Source organism: Anser cygnoides, chromosome 3 (assembly GCF_040182565.1).
Source record: "Anser cygnoides isolate HZ-2024a breed goose chromosome 3, Taihu_goose_T2T_genome, whole genome shotgun sequence".
Classification (NCBI taxonomy): Eukaryota; Metazoa; Chordata; class Aves; order Anseriformes; family Anatidae; genus Anser; species Anser cygnoides.
In genome coordinates this window covers 2,475,028-2,494,838 of record NC_089875.1, presented here as the reverse complement: position 1 = coordinate 2,494,838, position 19,811 = coordinate 2,475,028, and the positions used below count along the sequence as shown (strand labels likewise).

The window sequence follows — 19,811 nt, the reverse complement described above, 5'->3', positions numbered from 1 at the left end:
GCTGTGAGTGCCTTGACCATGAGTGCAACTAAGGACAAAAAAGGGCTCACAGGCCAATTAGTCCATTATTCTGTATACCACAAAGACCAACAGCTGGCAGAAAAGTATGAGAACAGGTACCCTGTGATGCTTTTACCATCCTCCAGTAAATTCTTGGCTGAGTTACGCCTTAGGTATATCATGTCACCAATGAAAGGTGTTGAAAATGTGAAAACAGGTATTAGCACATCTTGAGGGCCTGATGGTGTTTCCAGTAGTAGTACCTCTGCGCTGTTTCAGTGTAGGCATAAGCACACACTCACATTGAGCTCAGCCTGTAATAACAGCAGGAACTAGGCATATCGAGGTTCCAGAGCACTAAGCTGAAGTGGAAAATAACTGATTCTCTACCAGGCCAACATCTGAATAACAATCAGCTCCAGTCCTCTCTTGTAATGTTTGTGTTCATTTTGAAGAGCAAAGTATCTTATATGTATTATGTGCCTGGCATCTTTAAACAGTACATATTTGCCTTCTGGCATGAGAAGACATGGCTGCTGGTGCTTGATAAAGGTCAATCCCTTGAGTGAATTTGGTCTGTTTGTTCCAAAGCTGCACCTAAGCCAGACCCCACAAGATACTGAACACCTGCAGATCTTACTGACCTCTCCTTTGTTAACAAAACTGTGCTGCTCATGGTGCAGAGCTTCAGCGTTACTCACACCTTTGCTAAAGCCTTTATGATGTCTGGTTAGTTGCAGCCTACTTGAAATCTGATCATGGTACATACTGGAGAAAGCGTTCACTGTCGATTGCTGATTCTGTCTCCTTTGGTCATTTATCTTCCAGGTGTCATTTTCCCAAAATTAAGTAGGAATGCCTTCGAGTTACACATATGAGCCACTTCTGTGTATTCACAAACTCAATGGTGTGCCAGTACATCACCTACTGAATATGCCCCATTTCTTTCAGCTAACTCATACCCTACCTCCGAATTTAACCTACTGAGTACAAATAATCATCTAGATCAAGAATATGCAGGGCCTTCAGATAGTGTAAATCAGCTGCAAAAGACTGAAGAGATTTTCATATGCACCTACCCAAGAATTGTTGCTGTTTGTAGTAGATATCCTCTCTGCAGGCTGACTACTCTGACGAGGCTCCCTTAATAAGATGCAGCCTACACCAGCATCTGCTATCCTGACAGGCAGCAAGACTTTGATCGCCAAGGATCTGGTAGCTGGTGTCCCTGTCTACGACTCCTCAGGCAGTCTGCAAACAAATGTTTGAACCATAACAAGCAATTAGGCACCAGCATGACTCTGTTAACTACCGGCAGTGAGGCACGCCTGTCTTGCTGTGTTGCTGACTGCTATGCTTTCAGGGTAGTTGATCCGCAGACAGGGACACACAGGTTTTATGTGTGTTAATAAAAGCTAATAAATGATAATAAACAACCAAATCAAAGAAAGATTATATTGGCCTGCTCTGCAAATATCTAATTCTGTCCTGGAAAGTGGACCAGTTTCAACAGGAAGTAATGTGAAGGCCAACACTCCAGAGCAGCCTACGGCCCTGCTGTTTTAAGGCAGTTTTCTGAAATTGCCTGTCTGTCCTGCCACCAGGCAGCTAGCAGGCAAATTTGCCTTGTATTTTCTCCACGAGGAAGAGACCTTACAATACTTTCTGGGAGTGTTCACCCATACTTCCCTCTTTAGTTACTTACTTCATATAGTTCTCCTCTGTCATCTAACTGAAGGGACAAAAATCCTTGCCTTAAAGGTACCTGTCGGCTGTGTAAGAGTTCTGTGCTCACGACACTCATTTTTCTCTTGGAACCTTAATCTTTTCATCTTTTGTTTTTATTTTCCTTCATCCACTGTTTCATTACTCTACCTTCTCTTCCTTTTCCAAATGTCATTCAGTCTTTTCCCTTACCCATCTGCCCTCCCAAATGACTGACCTCTGGTTTGCAGAGAAGTCTGTAAGTTGGATCTGGCAGTTCCATACAAGGAGTTGCTTTCAGAAGCCTCTCACATTCACATTTCACTGTTTTCCCCAGGCTTTTTCTTTTTGACCACCAGCATCGATTCAGACAGGCAGGGTGTAAGTACTGTCAACCAGGGATCTAACTTGAGCTTCTGCAAAAGATTTTCATAGGCCTAAACTGTTTTAGAGAAGTTGTTTACAATGAACCTCTGAAATTTTAGACCTCTAGCAAAAACATAACATTTTTAACATTCTTGATTTTGCTTTAGTGAATTTCAGCCCTTCCAAACAGGTTCATAATGGACAGCTCTATTTCAAATTCTCCTGGAAACCGTTATCAGTGTGGTTTGTGAGCAGAAACCATCAGGTGAAAGCAGGAGCAAAATCACTCTCATAAGTAAGTAAAGGCACATGAGCCATTACAAAAAATAATTGTACTCAGTCTTCTTGAATTTCTTCTCTTAGTGCGCACTGCCAATTAGTTTTCCTGTGGGGAAGGATTTAGGATGTGTTCTGTAATGACACTGAAAGTGAACATTAACAATTAATGCAATTCATTATCACACTGTTTTAAAATGAGCGCAAATTGTTTTTTGATGGGTATTCAAACCCATCTGATTTGGAGTAACTAACAGCAACATACCTCTTTGTGGTGCTTAGCATTTACTGAAATAAAAATGCACTGTTCTAAAATTTATGAGAATTGAATTCAATGTTTTAATGAACTTTCTAGATAGGGCAAATCTGGGGAGCAGGCAGTTTAGGCTGGGATTCTGACACTCTAAGTGGCATTCAGGAGAAATATGTTATTCCAAGACAGTTATTAGGGTCCATTAAGGCCATTTGAAGTACCAAAACAAAAGCGTGTAATTAGTATGAGTAAACACATAAAAATTTGGTATTATGCAGCGTCTCAGTTATCAGAAGTCCTGTTGTTACTTTACTGAATCAAAGGCACTCACCAGCTCTGACCATCTATTTGCAACCTCACAATCAATTAGTATATCATTACTGGTTAATATAGGAGTTACAGGAAAGCAATCATAAGGAAAAATAAATGCAACCAGGAAATACATAATTATTGAAAGTCCCAAACTTGCTAATGGCTATTTCTAATTAAATATAAATGGATGAGAAATGTCTAGCTCTACTCCTTTTGTCAGATCACCGCAGGGTAACAAAGCGATAGATCACTTCACACAAGCAAGCAGTCTTTCTGTAAGAAATAAGCCAGATGATCAATTAACTTATTTGCATTCTGCTAAAGGAAAGGGATCGAGATCAGTTTGAGACACGAGCTCAGAGATCTGAAGCTATACTGTGGTCACAGTTTATACCTTTGCAAATCCAGCAGGACTTCCTGGAGCTGTGCAAAGAACCACATCAGAAGAGCATCACACTAAGAAGGTGAATACCTCCTCTCTGTCAAGCTGACTCATTAACATAATGGATTATACTGTCTGCACTTAGACGTTTTTGTAGATGTGAAGTTGAAAACACACGAACGGATATTTCTTCTTGCTAATCTGGAGCGATCCCCAGGGTTCAGAAGCTCGCTGTGTGTATCCAGAACCATTTTAAACTATAGAGTGTGTTGGTCACCAGGGACCAAGTTCTATTGAGAGCAGTATGTAGCAAAAGATAGTTCAGTAATACATATCAACTAAATACGGCAAGGTGAGCACAGCTGGCTTTTTCCACACTATATAAAAATTGAAACTGAGTAAGCAAGCTGGTTATCTCATGGGAACAGACTTTAGTTAAATGTCTTGCATTTCACTGTCCTTGCTAACCAAAGTCAAAGCAATAATAGATGGAAAACAAACAAACAAACCCTGAAGCATTTATTCAATTCAGTAAAAGACAATCTTTTCAAGTCTGGTTAGTGGTTCAAATTAATTCTTACTCAATACAAAAGCTTTGGGCATTTTGATTTTTTTTTCTCCAGTTTCCAAGTATTTCTCTTGAAGAAAAAAACTCCTCGTACACAGTTTAGATTTATGCCTTTCACTCCATCTTTACAGTTTTTTCATCTGGTCTCAGCTGCTTTATTATTTCTTCGTGTTGATTTTGCCATCCAACAGTAGGTGAATAAAACAGTTTACAATGGTGATTACCATCTGAAAACTAACATTCACACTAGAAGAGAACAACATCTTCCTCAGGTTGATGCAAGTCCACACCCTTCCTCACAGATTTCTGCAGTGCTTTCCCAGTGCAAGGAGAAGCAATTTGTTTGTTTGTTTGTTTGAGCTATAATGTTATGCAGGTATGAAGTGGCCCACAAGCACAGGATAAAAGCAAGTGAGCAATTACAGTCAGATTCAAATGCTAGACCTATTTCAGGCACAACTAATCACTGATGCTTCACTCATTCCCTCCCAATGAGCTAAATTGTGGATTTTTCTGGTGTGATAAAGATCAAAATGAGTATCACCCACTCCTAAACGGTAACACCTTCCTAGCAGCTGTCTGACAGAGAACCCCTCTGACATCCCACGTGAAACTGGAAAACATTACAGTCATCTTTCAAGTGCTAGCACTTAAAAGCTAATTAGAGCCCCTGAGCAGACAAACACTTTGTCTAGATTTTAAATCAGTGGAAGCAGAAGTGAAAAAGTGATGGCAGCAAGCTGCAGTTTTCACTTTTGGAGGAGGGAGGCGTTTACGGAGTCAACCCTCCAACTCCCTTTCCTGCAGCAGTAAGCACAGCATCATGGCAGGATGTGCCTCAGCGGCACTGTGAGAAATGTTGGTAGATGGAAACCAAAAGGTGCCAAACCACCTCCCAGGGAGCACTCAGCTCTTCAGCAGGCCATGTTTCCACGCAGGAAATATCTCCATGTTCCCCACAGGCTCCTTCCACATTTGCTGTGTTATTTGCCCATCTCTGCTTAAGCCATCAATCTGATAGGGTAGCTGCTGTCTCTCAAGGTGTTAGCACAGAACTTGGCTTTTCATCTCAGTCGAGGCTTTTAGCTGCTTCTGTAGGACAAATGGTAACAGATAACCATAATACAGATCCCTCACGGCCTCAGCAACAATCACCTGTCTAGAAGATTAGGGTTTCAGATGTCTCAACTGAAATTCATTTCTTTCCTTGTTTCTTTATGACTTGCAGGTACCTGTGCCCAAAGAGAAGTAATCAAGAATGGTTCATTTTCTTTTGAAGCAATAGCTGGCTAAAATCCATTTAATCCAAGCTTTTGTGGTTAGCTCTAGTTTGCAGAACCCTGCATAGGGGCACGGCTTTTGGTTTGTTAAAGTAACAGATAATTAATCAAAGTAACAGGCAAACCTGGGGAATTAGGGAAATTTATATGTAATTCCTCTACAATACTTCTATTGTGCTGAAAGACAAGTAGAAAACACCTTTCACTTGTTCCCTCTGAGCCACTGACTCCGTCATTACATCGAGCAATTTAAAAGGTAACTGAAACAATTATTATGGGTACACATAGGAGTGTTCTTGAAAAGCACCCTTCAAGTCTCTTTAATGATTTCTACCCAATAAGCCACTTGCAAAATGTACTTTAAAACCTTTCTGTGAATTCAGGAGTCACAAACAGGTCAGGACTATCAGCCCCGAGGCGTGAGATGCACAGAACAGATACTGGAAAAGCAGAACTTTGAGAAAACCTCATGCTACCTATTTCCCAGCAGCCCCTCCTCTCCCATCCCCTTCAGAAAATGCTAATCTCAGGGCTCACTCAGCCTTTCACTTCTCAAACTGTGAGCACAGGAGATGCCCCAGAGTTTGGGAAAACATCAAGCAGAACCCGAAGAGGCAATGCTGAGAGCAGATGGGAGGTCCTGTGCCCTGTTAGCATCCCCCAAAATAGAGGGACCCTCAGGGATACCCCTCAGCCCACGAAGTCTCCCCTTGGGAGCCTCCTGGCTGTGGAGGACTTGAGATGCACAATATTAGTAGTGGAGAGAAGTTACCTACGAGGAAGACTGTATCTGGGTGATGCATCTTGATGTCAGGAAGACAAGCTGATGAGAAAACAGTGAATAAAAACAGAGTGACTAGTGTGGGTGGAAATGTGGTACTCCTGCCCTGCTGCACCACTCACGGCTCTCCCAACAAGCATCTCGGCAGAATCATGGGCTTTTGCTACAGCCCTCTACAGGCTGGCAGTCTGCTCAGCACCGAGGGAAATTCGGCAACAGTAATCCAACACAGAACAAAGCAGATAAAAAGCAGATAACAGAGGTCAAAGTGAAGGCCTGCGTAGGTCAATACCCTCTAATTGTGAACACAGAGGTGGGCTGCTCCGTCCTCTTTATTGTTGTTATTTGTTGTCCCCTGATATCAGTTGTTTTTTACCTTGTTATTTTACTTTCTCTTTTTGCACTTTCCTGCCCCAGAAGACTTCATTTGTTCCTGAAGTTCGTGCTTGGCCATACGAGGAGGATCCAGCAAGGACCACAGACCAGAGGGAAGAGCACAAGAAGGGAGCAAAGGGAGTTTTCCACAGGGGATTATGTCTGAACCGTACCTTGCCTGTGTTTGCAGCATCTGGGTTTACTCTCTCTCTTGAGCTGCGGAGAAGTTTTCCTGCTGTGCATCAAGTCAAGTGTAAATACAGACTGCTAGCCACAACCTGAATCTATAATGAATGACTTCTGAAACCGTTCAGAGACACCTCATGAATATTTTAGCTAGAAATAGGTAATAACTCAGCCTACGAATACAGTATACCTGGAGATGCGAACAGGCACAGTGTGGTAAATCAACCCAACACTTGTCTTGGTATTCCAGATAATTCCTAAGCTTTCTTTGTAACTTCTGAACATGTGAAATGAGGCCAACGTCAGAAATACTAGTTAAGAGAAGTGGAAAAGAGATAAGTGGAAAACCTGTCCTCATATCTTCACTAACAAGAAATTTATAAAAAAGCTTGGAAGAAACTGCTAGCATTTCTTTAAGAATGTCATGGAGGAAAACAAAATACCAGGGACCGAGGCGATTCTGAAATTCTTCTTGGGAATTACAGCTGTGCTGTGTGTCTGGAAAGGAGAGCGCTTCAGGGCACAAAGCTGTTGCTGTCCTGCACTCTCAGGCACCCACTCACATGCTCAGCATGACACAGCTCAAAGTAATCTGCAGAAAGAGAGCTACAATGATTAAAGCCTCATTTCAGTTCTTCATAAACATATCTATGGTCACAGAAAAATAAAGTGTCTCTCACTGCTTTTCCCTCTGCTCCTACTCATTTCAGTGGGACTAGGGGATGATCAGGACTTCTGAAAGTAAGGTCTTGCTTGGGCTCTTCCGTTTGCAAATTTCTCTTAGTGTCCATAAGCAGAAAAGCTTTACCTTAATCTACACAACAAAACAAAACAAACAAAACAATTCCTCTTGTTTTTGTCTAGATCTCATCAATACCAAGCTTTGATTGATCGATATAAAGCAAAACCAGGTAAGAAATTACAAACTGAATATGAACATTGTTTTTAAAAATTATAACAACAGGTGTAAAATTTATTTCCTATGTGGCATCCCTGGTAGAAGTTTTTACTAGTCTTTTGTTATTTCAGTTATTGACAATTCCAGGTAACGAAATTTCAAGGAGTTTTCAGCACCTCACTATAAATGGTAGTGTCTGAAAAGCAAAGTAGAACGTGCATCCTATATTGCATTCAAGAAATACTGTGTATGCTACTTCAGACATGCCAGCAAAAAGACTATACTACTACTAGTAGCTTATGACCCCCAGAAAGCCAGGAGCATGGGCAGGGGAAAGCAACCACCTCCGGAGGGGGATGGTGCTCTGTGAAGCCCTGAGCTCTGTCTGTGAAAACATGATGTGAGTGACTTGCCTGACACGGGGATAACTGCATCTCCACCACGACACGGGGCTGCTCTGAGCAAGGAGGGAAGCAGCCCAGGAAAGTTTCCTTTCCTGTAACACTATCAGCCTGCAGGGATGTGCAAAAAGACACAAGTCTAGCAAGACAAAGGCTGTTAGTGCCCTTCACCAGGACACATGGAAGGTCCACACAGCAGCTGTGACTCTGAGTCCCTGCTTTGCTCCAGAGCAGTGAAAGACCACGAGGCGACGGCAGTCCTCAGCAAAAAGCAGCAATCCAGAAGCAACCAGGCATCAGGTATGTTTGTGCTCAGACGACACCCACTTGTCACCTGACTTCCAGAAGTCAGATGCCTGCCTCCTTCACAGCATCTTTGAAAATCTCCCCAAAGCCACTTCTCAGAAGTCTGCAGTTACTCAGCGCAAGTGCCCCTGTTCGCAACATTAAGATGGTGAAGTGCATTATTTATGGATTCAAATGGCACAATCTTCCTCCAAAGTTATCATCCCAAAGGGTATAATTGGGATAAAACCCTTGATTGTGTGCTATGGCCTAAGTAACACTTGGGCAGTAAATAACTCTTGGCTTTCAGCCACTTGATCAATAGTCAGAGCTGACTGAAGACTTACCATCAAGGCATTCAAGAATAATTAAACGTTTCAAAGAACTGAAAAATTTCATGGAAATATTAGTTTTCCTTAAAATATAGCTTTTTTTTTTTTTAAGGTAAAAAGAAATAAATAATGGGAATAAAGACAAGTTCTTTTAACTTTTTCAACAATGTACAAACCTGTTACACAAATCCTTTCCACCTTTTGTCCTCATTAACCTCTTCCCTTCATTAATCCCCTTGTTTAAGTAGATGACTGTCTAACTGAAACAAGGAATTACTACCTGGGAATAGCTCTAGTGCTTATGCTGCTGCCATCTTGAGAAGGTTTCAGAGGCAGGCATTCAGGTAAGGTATTCAGATTCCAGAAAATATACTTTATAATGTGAAACAGAGGAAATTGGATAAATTTACAGTATCCAGTAGAGACTTACAGCTTTGATAAACTTAGTGAATATCTCCACAGTGCCATCATTGAAGTAAGCATACTCGAGTTACCCCCGCACCATTGTAGCTGTGTAGCCACAGTAACACATCACTTGGCTTGTCAATTATCTCTGAGTTAATTAACTCAGAGTTTACACAGCTTTTAGAGCAAATTCTGCAGATAGTGGCTTTGATAAGTTGAATGGGCTTTGAGAACTTTCTTCTTGTGAACTTTTAAATCATATGCTATGCTGGAAAGACATTTTCCTCTTTTCTTTCATGTCTAAGTGGGAGAGATTCTCCTTTTGATAAATGTAAAATAAGCATCCTTCTACCCCGCACTATGAAACATAAAATTTCAAAAGCCATTCCTAAAATAGGCCTTGTAGAAGCAGACCCAAGGGCAGGAACTGCAGGACTGAAATATCACATCTGTGAAATAATAGATCAACGGTCACACACACATCTAACTCCCAGTACTAAAGACTTCAGGGGCTGAAGAAAATGGCTCAGGTGCCTGTGACTACGTCTGGATATGCTTCTTTGGACTTACCAGTTCTGACACCATTTGAATAGAAGGCATCACTGCCTCTGAGTTTGTTGTTGCTTTAATTGCAAACTTGTACCTCTTAGTAAACCTTGCAATCTTTCTCATTAGTGGAGGTGTTAATATATTTTCCCTCAAGTATCTGGCATTTGTATTGGCAGGGCTGAGCCCCCAGCTGAAAGCAGATGCCTCTCCTACGAAGTTTTCAATACCCCAAGACATTTAACATCTTCTGTTTTATTGCTACTGAGCAGCGCTTGATTTGCATCTGTTGCAGTGTAGGTGGGTGCATTGTTTCCCTGTTCGAAAAATGGAATTACAGCACTTCTTTACATCACAGTTATGTTACTTGGGTAGATGGTCTCAACACTGTGAGCAGCCTACAAATCAACAACATTGTAGGACAGATTCCCTAGATAAAATTGTGATTTAAGTATAGAAAGATTCAGCGATGAAAAGACCCTCCAAATCATTGTTCTACATGGATCACTGGTGAGCCAGATGCTCCCCTTCTCTTCTCTAACATCTGGCTAAAATTCATTTCTCTTAGGAATCCTTCTAACATGGCTCCCACTACCAAAAAATTGCACTCCCATACCTGAACTATTCAGCTCATATCTCCAGTCATTGCAGTTTATGCAGTGCTACATAAATGTTCAGAACTATGAAAGAAATATGTATGGAAGTTATGACTCAAAGGAATACTTACATATATGCTCTGCACGCTGTATGGTAATGCAACCAGAGGAAAAAAATTGATCTTGTAACATTTATCGCTGAGATTTAGTAAGATTTACAATTAAGCTAGATTTAGCATCCCACTTGGGTCGTGAAAAAAATGGGTAAAGATGAGGCTGCACAAATTTTAAGAGTGCCAAAAGGATACTGAGAAGTCTTGTGGTGCATGGAAGATAGCAGAGAGATAAACCTATTGGCCATAACATTTGCTGTCTTGACATAAGGTTATGAGTATTATCAATATGTTGTCAATTATACAGAGAATAATGGCCAAGAAATGCCAGCAGTAATGAAGACTGCAAAGAGCAACTGGCGAAAGTGAACCAGCGAATTATACAACAAAGAATCAAAATATGCAGATGGATGTTAATTTCCTGAACTTAAAAACCTACACATACAAAAGAAAATAATTCACCAGGAATTAAAGCACTATCAGGAATCAAGTGGAACAAGCAATTTTATAAAAGCAACAGCAGTAACAGACATCTGTCCGGGTTAGGAAGCTGACTGCAGTATTATGTACCAAATGACCACTATATTTCAGCTCAATTTTTAGATAGGATTAGGAGGCTAATAGAAGAAAAGAAATCACAATAAATACAAGAGTCTGTGGCCAAGACGTTCCACAGGTTTTTTTGATCTAGGAAGAAAGCAGAGAGGGAGAAAAACTGTTGCCACTGAAGTGTTACCTTTGGCCTTATTGATCTGCCAAGAAAAAAGTCTACAATCAAATACCAAAATAATTAATTGTGAATGTTGATGGTAAAGATCCTGGAAAACACCATAAATCTTCCTAGCTGATTAATGTGATCTTTTAAAATACCATGATAAATGTTAATTACATGCAAATGACAACAGTAAAATTGTTAGAGCAGGACTGGAAGCTCGGTGATTAGCACCATTGCTCCTGGTTCCCTTGACCTCATGTAGTAAGCCTGAAAGCACATGTAATGAATAATGTCGTGATCAATACACATTGAATCCTCCTTTTTTTTTTTTGAGCTGGGGAAAGATGGTGAAAGCAGTACACTTCTTCGTACTGCATGAGATTTCGAAAAGACAGTCAAAACTCAGCCCATCAAGCAGAGGGCCATGCCGGAAGGCATTACAAGAGAAATGGAGCAGCTCATTTTCTTGCCTTTCCTTCACAAAGATGGTACCTCATCCTATGAGCTTTGTCTGCAGCATAACTTCACCTACTCCTTCAAGTTCTCAGCTTACAACAAAATAAGGAATACCTCTAATGTCTTTTATTCAAAATAAATAAATAAATAAATAGATTGAATTCCTGTGCTTGCATCTCCTGACTTCCAGTGAGATTTCCCATCAGGAGAAACAGAGAAGCTTCACCTAAGAATAACTGTGAAACTCTTTGAACGTGAGAGGTATTTGCCCTTTCCTTCCCTTCTGGGGGTAACTACAGAGTGACTGAGAGCTCAATATCTGATGCATTTATTTAGTATTTACTTGCATCAGAGGCCAGGCATTCTATGGCATCTCTTTAGGAGGGATTTCAGAGGAAAATTCAGGTTTCCAGAAGACCAAAACTCACCAAGGATGCATCTCAAAGTACTGCAGACCAACACTAAACAATAGGCTGTCTCTGGAAAAAGAAAATTCTAACTTTCTTGCAGGCTGATAAGGTTTTAAGTTTTTAAATTAATTTCTAGACTGCTAAATAAATGTTTAGGTTCTTTGTTGGTGCTCTGGAGCTTGCAAAGCTGATTGCAAAGGTGAGCTGTGCCACCCATGGGCAACATGCCCTGCTCCTCAAGCTGCCTGTGCTGCCGAGGAGCCTTACAGAGGCACTCCCTGGAGACCTGAGGCAGGGAAGATGCTTCGTCTCACTACCATGAGTTGCAACCACCCAGCAACCCAATGAAGTTGCAGAGCAGACTACATGCAGCAAGGCGAGAAAGAAAGTTACCAAAAAAAATAATAATAGTCTCAACCTGATTCAGGTATTTGAGGAAAACTAATGTTTTGGGTACTTTCAAGGCACAGAAAGCATAAATTGTACAATTGCTATTAATAGCTTATCTGACATCATTGTATGTTATTCTTCATGTTCCTGCTGTGTTTTTCTCCATTAGATGGTAACCACAGAAACCAGAAATCAAACAAAAAATGAGCTCTCAACAGTAGAAGCATGGCATTATGGCATAGAACGGTACTCTGCACGTTTGTTATCTGAACCTGCCAGGCAGAGAAAGAGAAACAGATGGAGGGAAAAAAAAGGGTAGCTTCGAGATGTGTATTAAATCTCAGGATGTCAAAGCACAAAACCAAACAGTGTGTGCAACAAACTTCTAAAGAGAGAAAAGCAAAGAACTACTCAATGAAATGGCTTCAGAAGATGAGGCTACATTTCTTCCTCCATAAATACAGCTCCACAATTTAGTCTCTCTTAGATGTTGAATATAAGCCGTCAGCAAGGAGACGTCTCTAGAGAATACTTAGATCTATGTGGTCAGTGCTCTGTAAGCTGCCTGCACACATCAGGATTCACTGCTTGTGGCAGTGTCTAGTACATGCACTCACATGGGAGCAAGATTCATCCCCTAGTTACACAAAATCAGCCTCCTGGTCATACAGACAGCTAAAATATAAGGAAAAAAATGTAGATTTCCCCATTCTTCAGTAAGATTCCACTTGCACAAATATAAACTTTCATATCTGTTTGCACACGCAGCCTGCAATTTTAAGGGCAAAACAACCCAGACATGGATAACTTTCTAGAGACTAGAAATGCAACCAGTAACAGTGCTGCTTTATGTAAATGTTGATCCTTTTGTACTGTTCTGCCTTGGAATAGGACAGTCACCATATGGGCTATATCTATCTTTGTCTTCCAAAGGAGTGAATTTCAACTGAAGAAGGAGAGAACAGAGAAGCACTTCTAACTCATCGTTACACAGCTCTGCTGCAAAACACTCTTGCAGCAGAAAGGCAAGCGGAGTCTCACAAAACTCCTTTATTCAATGACACCTCCATTTCCTCATACATGTGGCAGGGGAGGTGATTTCTGTTTGTACTCATTAGGTGTAAAAAACCAAATCCCTTAAAGTCTAGATTACCATTAAAGAGCCAACCTTGGTCAGGAGCCATCACACAGTTACTGCATTTAATGTAGTTCATTTTGAATACAGGTAGATTGACTAAAATTGACTAAACATCCACTTTCAATCTTCCTCATTTTGCCTCTCAGTCTTAGCCCTGCAGCACTCGTCTTTGCCTCATTTCAGGGATGACAAAGAAGTCGGGCAAGCTTCTTTGTCCCTCTCCAGACACAGTAATTACCAGATCTGAAGAGTCAAGAGGTGAACTCCTCCCAAAAGCCACGAGATTAACTGAAAAATAAAAAGTAATCTAACAAACCGTTCTAAAAAAATAATGACATTTTCCCCTACAGCCATAAGGACTGGAAGCTTAAATTTTCTTCTGCCCTGTTTAAATAAAAAATGAATCTGTCACAGATTTTTAAAAGAGTGCACTGACAAATAAACTAAAGACTTTTGCTGAAGCCATTTGGGTTGGCAATGCAGTTTGTTGCTTCTCGTGTTTTCTTTTCCTATTTCATAACCGGCCAAAACGCCTGAAGTATAAAACATTCCAGTTAATTTTCTGAAGCACATAGCGTTGGCAGAACTTCAGTGGGAGCAGTTTAGACAGCCAATGAATGTTTTTGAAATCTCCCATTTTTCCGATGTAAAATGAAGCTTCACATTAATGGAGAAGGCTGCCACTTGATAGGACTAAGTCCTACATCTGGAAGAGAGATAGCAAAAGCAATAACTGTACCATGGCTCTTATCCAGTGCTGGCTTTGTAATAGCAATAATAGTTATCTAGTCAGTGAATGCAAAGATTAATTCATATTTTGCAACACCTTAGAAATTTTGAACGGCATCTAGGTAAAGCTAAGTGCTCTGCTCTCGTCAGTTCATTTAGTGCTGCTCCGTACCTCTTCACCCCATGCTCACCAAGGGCAACAGGGGCCCTTCCAGCACAGGGTGCGTGCTCCTACGTGGGTGGAGATCATGGCCAAGGAGACCCCCAGCAGTGCACTGGGCTACAACAGCCTGTTAAATCAAATGGCATCAGATCCCATGTTTTAGGGTGCAGGGTGTACCCTAGTTTTTCCCACCCACGGAAAACTGCACCTGAAACATGCATGGGAAAACAAGGGGTATACGTACAGGCATAAAGTTGCAGTACTTTTTCTGGTCTCTACCTTCTTACTAGATAGTTTTTATTGACAGGTGTTCATCGCTTTTTAACAAAATTAATCCTGGCGAAATTCAGTTTTGATGGATTTCTTATTTGTTTTTTTTTTTTTTTTTATGTTATGAAGAGAAACTATTCCTACAGCTTCACATTTCTGATAAATTCTACTTTCTGCTTTTAAATCACATTTTGTTTAAAAGGAAGGTAAATGTTAGAAATAAGAAACAGCAGAATTAAAGTAAAATGTTTAAGCCTAGTCAGATTTTTTTTTTATTTTCATTTTATGAAAATGCTCAGCAATAAATTCTCACTTCCATTAAAAACATAATAAAATAAGGCAAATACTTCTGCCTACTCTCTTAAAAATATGCAAAAGTACATTATTGAATATGAAACTAAAAAATATGTGGTCTGTGATGTTTAACAGGTCTCCAAAGAAACCAGGATCTGTCTTTCGATTTGTGTAGAAAAAAAAAGTTGTGAAAGCATTTAATGAAAGTAATCCATTTGAAATGGAAGAGGAGAAAGGACTTATTTAATAGAACGGTTAGAAAACAGATATCTGCTAGGAGTGACAGTTTTGAAACTAAATATTATGTTAGCTAGGGATAATTCCTACTTTTCAAAAAGCTGGTTTTATAAAGATTAGCCCAGCTCCCTCCACAGAGATAGGGTGCCGCAGGCAGCTGCTGTAACACGTCTGCCCAAATTACAATGAATGATGGATTTATTACCTTTCAGTGATCCTCAGAGAAACATGGTTTGCAAGTGTAACACTGGCTTTCTCCACTACAGTGGATGCAAAGGCTAGTTACATTGCTCTTTTCCCCTTCCCCAGCTCAGGATGGGCCACACAAGCACCTTCTGTATGCAGCAGCTGAAGCACAGAGAAATTCCCCTCTGCAAAGGGAAGCCCAGGCTGAGGCCTTGGGTTTATTGCAACGTTACTTGTTGCAAGACTTGCCTAAGATGTCCTTGATCCTGAACGGTTTTGGTTCTTGACGCCAGCCTGTACGACTTCCTGGGGAGACAAAGCACGAATTAATAGCGCATACAGGGTGGAACAGTAGGTCTCATTATTTGTGCACTTCGTTCAATGACTCTTCAATGGGATTCAAGACTTGCCACTGCCCAGCAAGACCCCTTATCACTTGCACACTTATTTCTGAACACAGTACTAGCAAGCAGCTCAGCTGGGGGAAAAAAAAAGTATAGTAGTAGAACTGAAATAAACACACACAAACAAGTAAAATTGCTTAGAAGTGAAATAACCTGGCCCTAGCTAACCCCTCTCTGCAGCACCATGGCATTGCAGACCTGGGGCACTCCCAGGCTGGCATATCCACGCTCACTGAGACGTAACTACCATAACATTGCATGGCCCTGCAAAAATAACCATGCCGTAATGTTAGCATCCCTTCCAGTCTCAAAATGCTTGTGTCTGCTGAAGATCAGAGCCAGCTGTAAGGACTGGAGGCAGCGCTAGGGGCACAGAACGGTTTTGTTTCTGACAGATTCCTCACATACTGCTGACTCGGTGGCTAACAATGGATGTCTGCTGCTTTACCCAGAAGGGAACATACTGCAGGGGCAAGGCGGGGAGATACAATGCTCCCTGATTTTTGTGGCTGCTATTATTTATGTTCTAGACTTTTCATGGAAAACCAAGGCATGATTTATATCAGGCAGAGAGTCCATTGTTCAGCATCTCAGTCCAGTTCTGCCAGGATATTTAGGGCACTCTTCATTAGGAACCTGTTTGGGTAAACCCTCAATGATTAAGGCATTCAGATCTCCTTCTCAAAAACAACAGCAGACCCTGAATCACACCGATTGCCAGTGTGTTCTGGGGGGTTTAAATGGCTTTGTTGTTTTTAAACTATGGCAACTAAGTGCCTGAGGAACCTAGATGCTCTGGAAAGAAATGAAGAAGTATGAAGGATTTACACTAGAGCCCTACACAGATGCCCACGCATCTGTGTAGAGCAAAGGTTTGCTGCCTGCATCTGGCTGCTGGGGCACAGCCTGCTCATTGCCTGCTCCGGTGGGGAAGGAAGCACTGCTGAGTGCAAAGGAGACATTGGTTTTGCAAACCCATTTCTTTTGCTGCCTTACAGCCCATCAAACTCTAAATCTGTATCATAAAGCATGGCACAGCCAGTACCCCTAGCACATCACAGGAATCAAAACAATGTGATTCTGCTCCTTCCTCCTCACCCCATGCAGCCCTGGGGAAATTTATCTGCAAGAACAACTGGCAAAATGCAGCTGAAGTACAAACCTGTGTGACGGGTTAGACACTGTCTGAAAAGGGAAGAGGCAACGAAGGGCTTCGCAGGGATGTTTCTTCACAACTCATTTTCTACACACCAGTCAGGTCCATTTCCTTGTCTCAGAGGGAGCTACAGTTTTAGTGGAAGGAGATTCGTTTTCCTGTTTTATGTGCAAGGTCTTCTCCATTGCACCTGATTTTTCAGCACCTGGCCCTCACAATACCATGTCCAAGCTGCTTGCCAGGTACACACCTCCGTACACATCACAGCCCAGTTTTAATTTTGCCCAGATTGGGAACCAGCCCAACACAAAAGCAGAAGGTGTGGCCAGGGCAGGAGCAGGTTTTTCCTTGACCCCATAGGATTAGAAGACAGGAAAGTGTCCTGGGCCATACAGCTTTAATGTAGCTCCAGGTTTTGGAGTCTCTGCGTACAGCTCCTGGAAAGTGTCAGAAGCGCTAGGCCCAGGAGTGGTTTCCTAAAGCTGCTGACTGTAGGGATGCTCCAGAAAGCCCCTCCTTCAGCAGGGCTTTGGCACTTGATTCCAGTGCCCTCATCTCCACAGGACAGACAAATCCCCAAACCCTGCCCAGAGGGGATTCATAGGCCTGGCATTATAATGTCGGCGAATTTGGCAAAGCCCTGGCACCTACTATTCTGGCAAAGGGCTTTCAGTTCAGCTAATGGAAAAAGGCGTATTTCAGCAATGCAGAGGCTGAAATTCCAAAGGTAATTTAGGGGCCAGCAGTCACAAGTGCATCACACTTTCTGACCTTTCCATTCTGAGCACCCATTTATTGCATTTCGCACAATCTGTTCTGACTGTTATCACAGTGTTCCTGCCTTCTGGGACATTAGGGCCTGCTCCACCCATGCGAAGGCTAATGAGTAATCAGAGAATTAAAGAACACAAGTAGCTTCTCTAGAGGCCATTTATGATTTCACATACTCACTGAAAGTGCTAAACTGTTCATTGACAGAAGCCAAAAGTACCATCTCCCTGGTGCTATTGTGATGAAGAAGTACTTAAAGCACTGACACCAACAACAGATAAATGTATCTCTTTAAAACATAATTTTAGAAATCAAGGTCAGCTCATGCTGAATAGAGGATACTATAGCTACTCAGTAGATAAATATTTACGTTATTCTTTCCCTGAACCTCCACAACTAGGTATGAAGCAGGACTAGCATACCTCCTGCTGGGGCTGGGTAAGTGAAAAATATCAACTCAAAATACTCTCAATATTTTGGCAGGTGTCATAACAGAAAACTACAAAAGCACATTACACTTCTAGTAAGTAAATACTCCTCAACGTGCTTATAAGTCAAAAAAAGAAGACTTTAAATGCATTCAGAAAAACTAAAGCTAGTGGTTTTCTAATAGGGAATGAAATGCAAATCCACAGAATACACTATATTATTTTTGCATGCTCAGATGACTTGCTTCCCCCAGCAATGCTCAAGGTTTTTTGTTGCGTGGGAAGATCAGTGGAAAGAGCATGTCAATGGCATTTCTTTGGTGAAGGGAGATGAGGACACTATGCAAGAACATGTGCAACAAATGTCCCTTATTTTGAGAGCTCTGTGTCAACATGCACTCATGCCTACCTGATCTGCCAGACTGGACTCAAGTTAAATCGGACCCAGTTAACACTTGCTAGCCCTGCTGGATATCTTTCACAGAAATACAAAGATGTTCAGCAGTCTTTGCTGTTATAGCAATGCAGCTTTGTTTGTTCATCTTAGTAGTGTTGACAGTGGGAGGATTGCAGAGGCCAGAACTCCACCCTGAGGAGCCCAGCAAGCCAGCAGAGAGCCCTTAAGCACAGTCAGTGTTTTATAGATTTTACATATTCATTTTGTTGCCTTAGGATCACTGATTCATAAGCTTCATTTTTTTTATTTGCAGCACTGATCACTTCTGTTAAGCGGTCTTCAAATTTCATTAGGATTTTATTTTCATGTATTATCATTAAGTCGTAGTATTGCAGTTGTATTAATTCATCAGCACAAGAAATTCCAGCAAACAATCTACATATTCCAGCCTCCAAAAATCCCTTTTATTCTCCCTTTTAAATCCTTATAATCTGAGATCTAGATAATTCTAGCTACAAACATTTCTACACTGAAAGCCCATTTGATGACAAGCTTCCCAGCTTGCATTCTCGCAAAAGTTCAACACCACAAAAGGGCTGTCAGAGAAACACTAAAGGAGCAAATGTTGAGGGGAGGAGGGGGTGCCTAAACAGACAGCTTCGCTTCTACACACACCTTTTCAACTGCTGTAATTCCCAGCACAGTCAGATAGAAAACCTCTAGTCTGACACAACTGCTAGCATAAACACCCATGGCAAGGCTGGATCCAACTAGTAAATCTCATTTTGTCCTGATCTGCGGTAAGGCTAAGTGCATTTTCTTGCATAAGAGAGAAAATGTTAAAATCCTGAACTGGCAAAAGAAAATGGCTGTAAGGTTCTGATTTACTAGAAAGCAAAGTGGAAGAAGCTGCACCTTGCCAAAGAATTGTAGGTATTGATTTTGCCTTCAGCCCCAGTGACAGTGGTTAAAAGCTTTCCTGTTCAGCTGGAGAAGAGGTGGTAATTTAAAAATATATATATTCTAATGTTCAGTCTTAAAGCAGCACTATGTGCTGCCACGGAACGACAGAGGAGCTTTTGGGTACTAAGCAGATCATGAGGTTTGAAAGGTGGAGGTTTTTCCACTGTCAGCATGTCGCTCCTTCCGCTTCTTATATTTGAGTGGCATTTGATAAGTAGATGGAAGATGAAAAACGTTTTTGCTTTAAAATAGCTCATTTCAGCCTTTAGAGTTCCCCAGGAGAAATGTCATCCTCCTTAGAAATGAAGAAGAGGTAAATACCATTCATACATTTCTGAAGGAAAAAACCTTACCTTGTTCCTGTTAAGCACTAAATATAGCATTTAAGCTTCCAGCAGACCCATTTCCTACATACCTTACCGTCATGCAGAGAAAAGAGCCCAAGTGGCTCAGGGAGGTATCTTGACATGTGCAGCTCAGCTGCTCTGCAGCAGCACGCCGCCAGCTGGGGCTGGACCTCTTCACCAAACCATCAGCCTGCCTTCCTGGGGTCACCCTGCTCACGGGGGTGCTCCCATCTTCATTGTCTGACAGGGACTGCTATGGGATGACAGGAACTTTTGGCTGAAATGTGCAGCCTAGGAC

General features: G+C 41.5%; 1 long non-coding RNA gene across 14 annotated transcripts in view; it reads right to left on the bottom strand.

Annotated features, from left to right (window-relative positions):
* LOC106048675 (uncharacterized) overlaps positions 1-19,811 on the bottom strand; it is a 76,182-nt gene that overhangs the window by 8,262 nt on the left and 48,109 nt on the right. For 13 of the 14 annotated variants that reach the window (XR_010829983.1, XR_010829991.1, XR_001214242.3 and 10 more), the window contains 2 exons: positions 1,943-2,120; positions 1,080-1,251 (listed from right to left, as the gene is read on the bottom strand). This is a non-coding gene — a long non-coding RNA (uncharacterized lncRNA). The remainder of the gene's footprint in view (positions 1-1,079; positions 1,252-1,942; positions 2,121-19,811) is intronic. The other variant, XR_010829984.1, reaches the window with a different exon arrangement.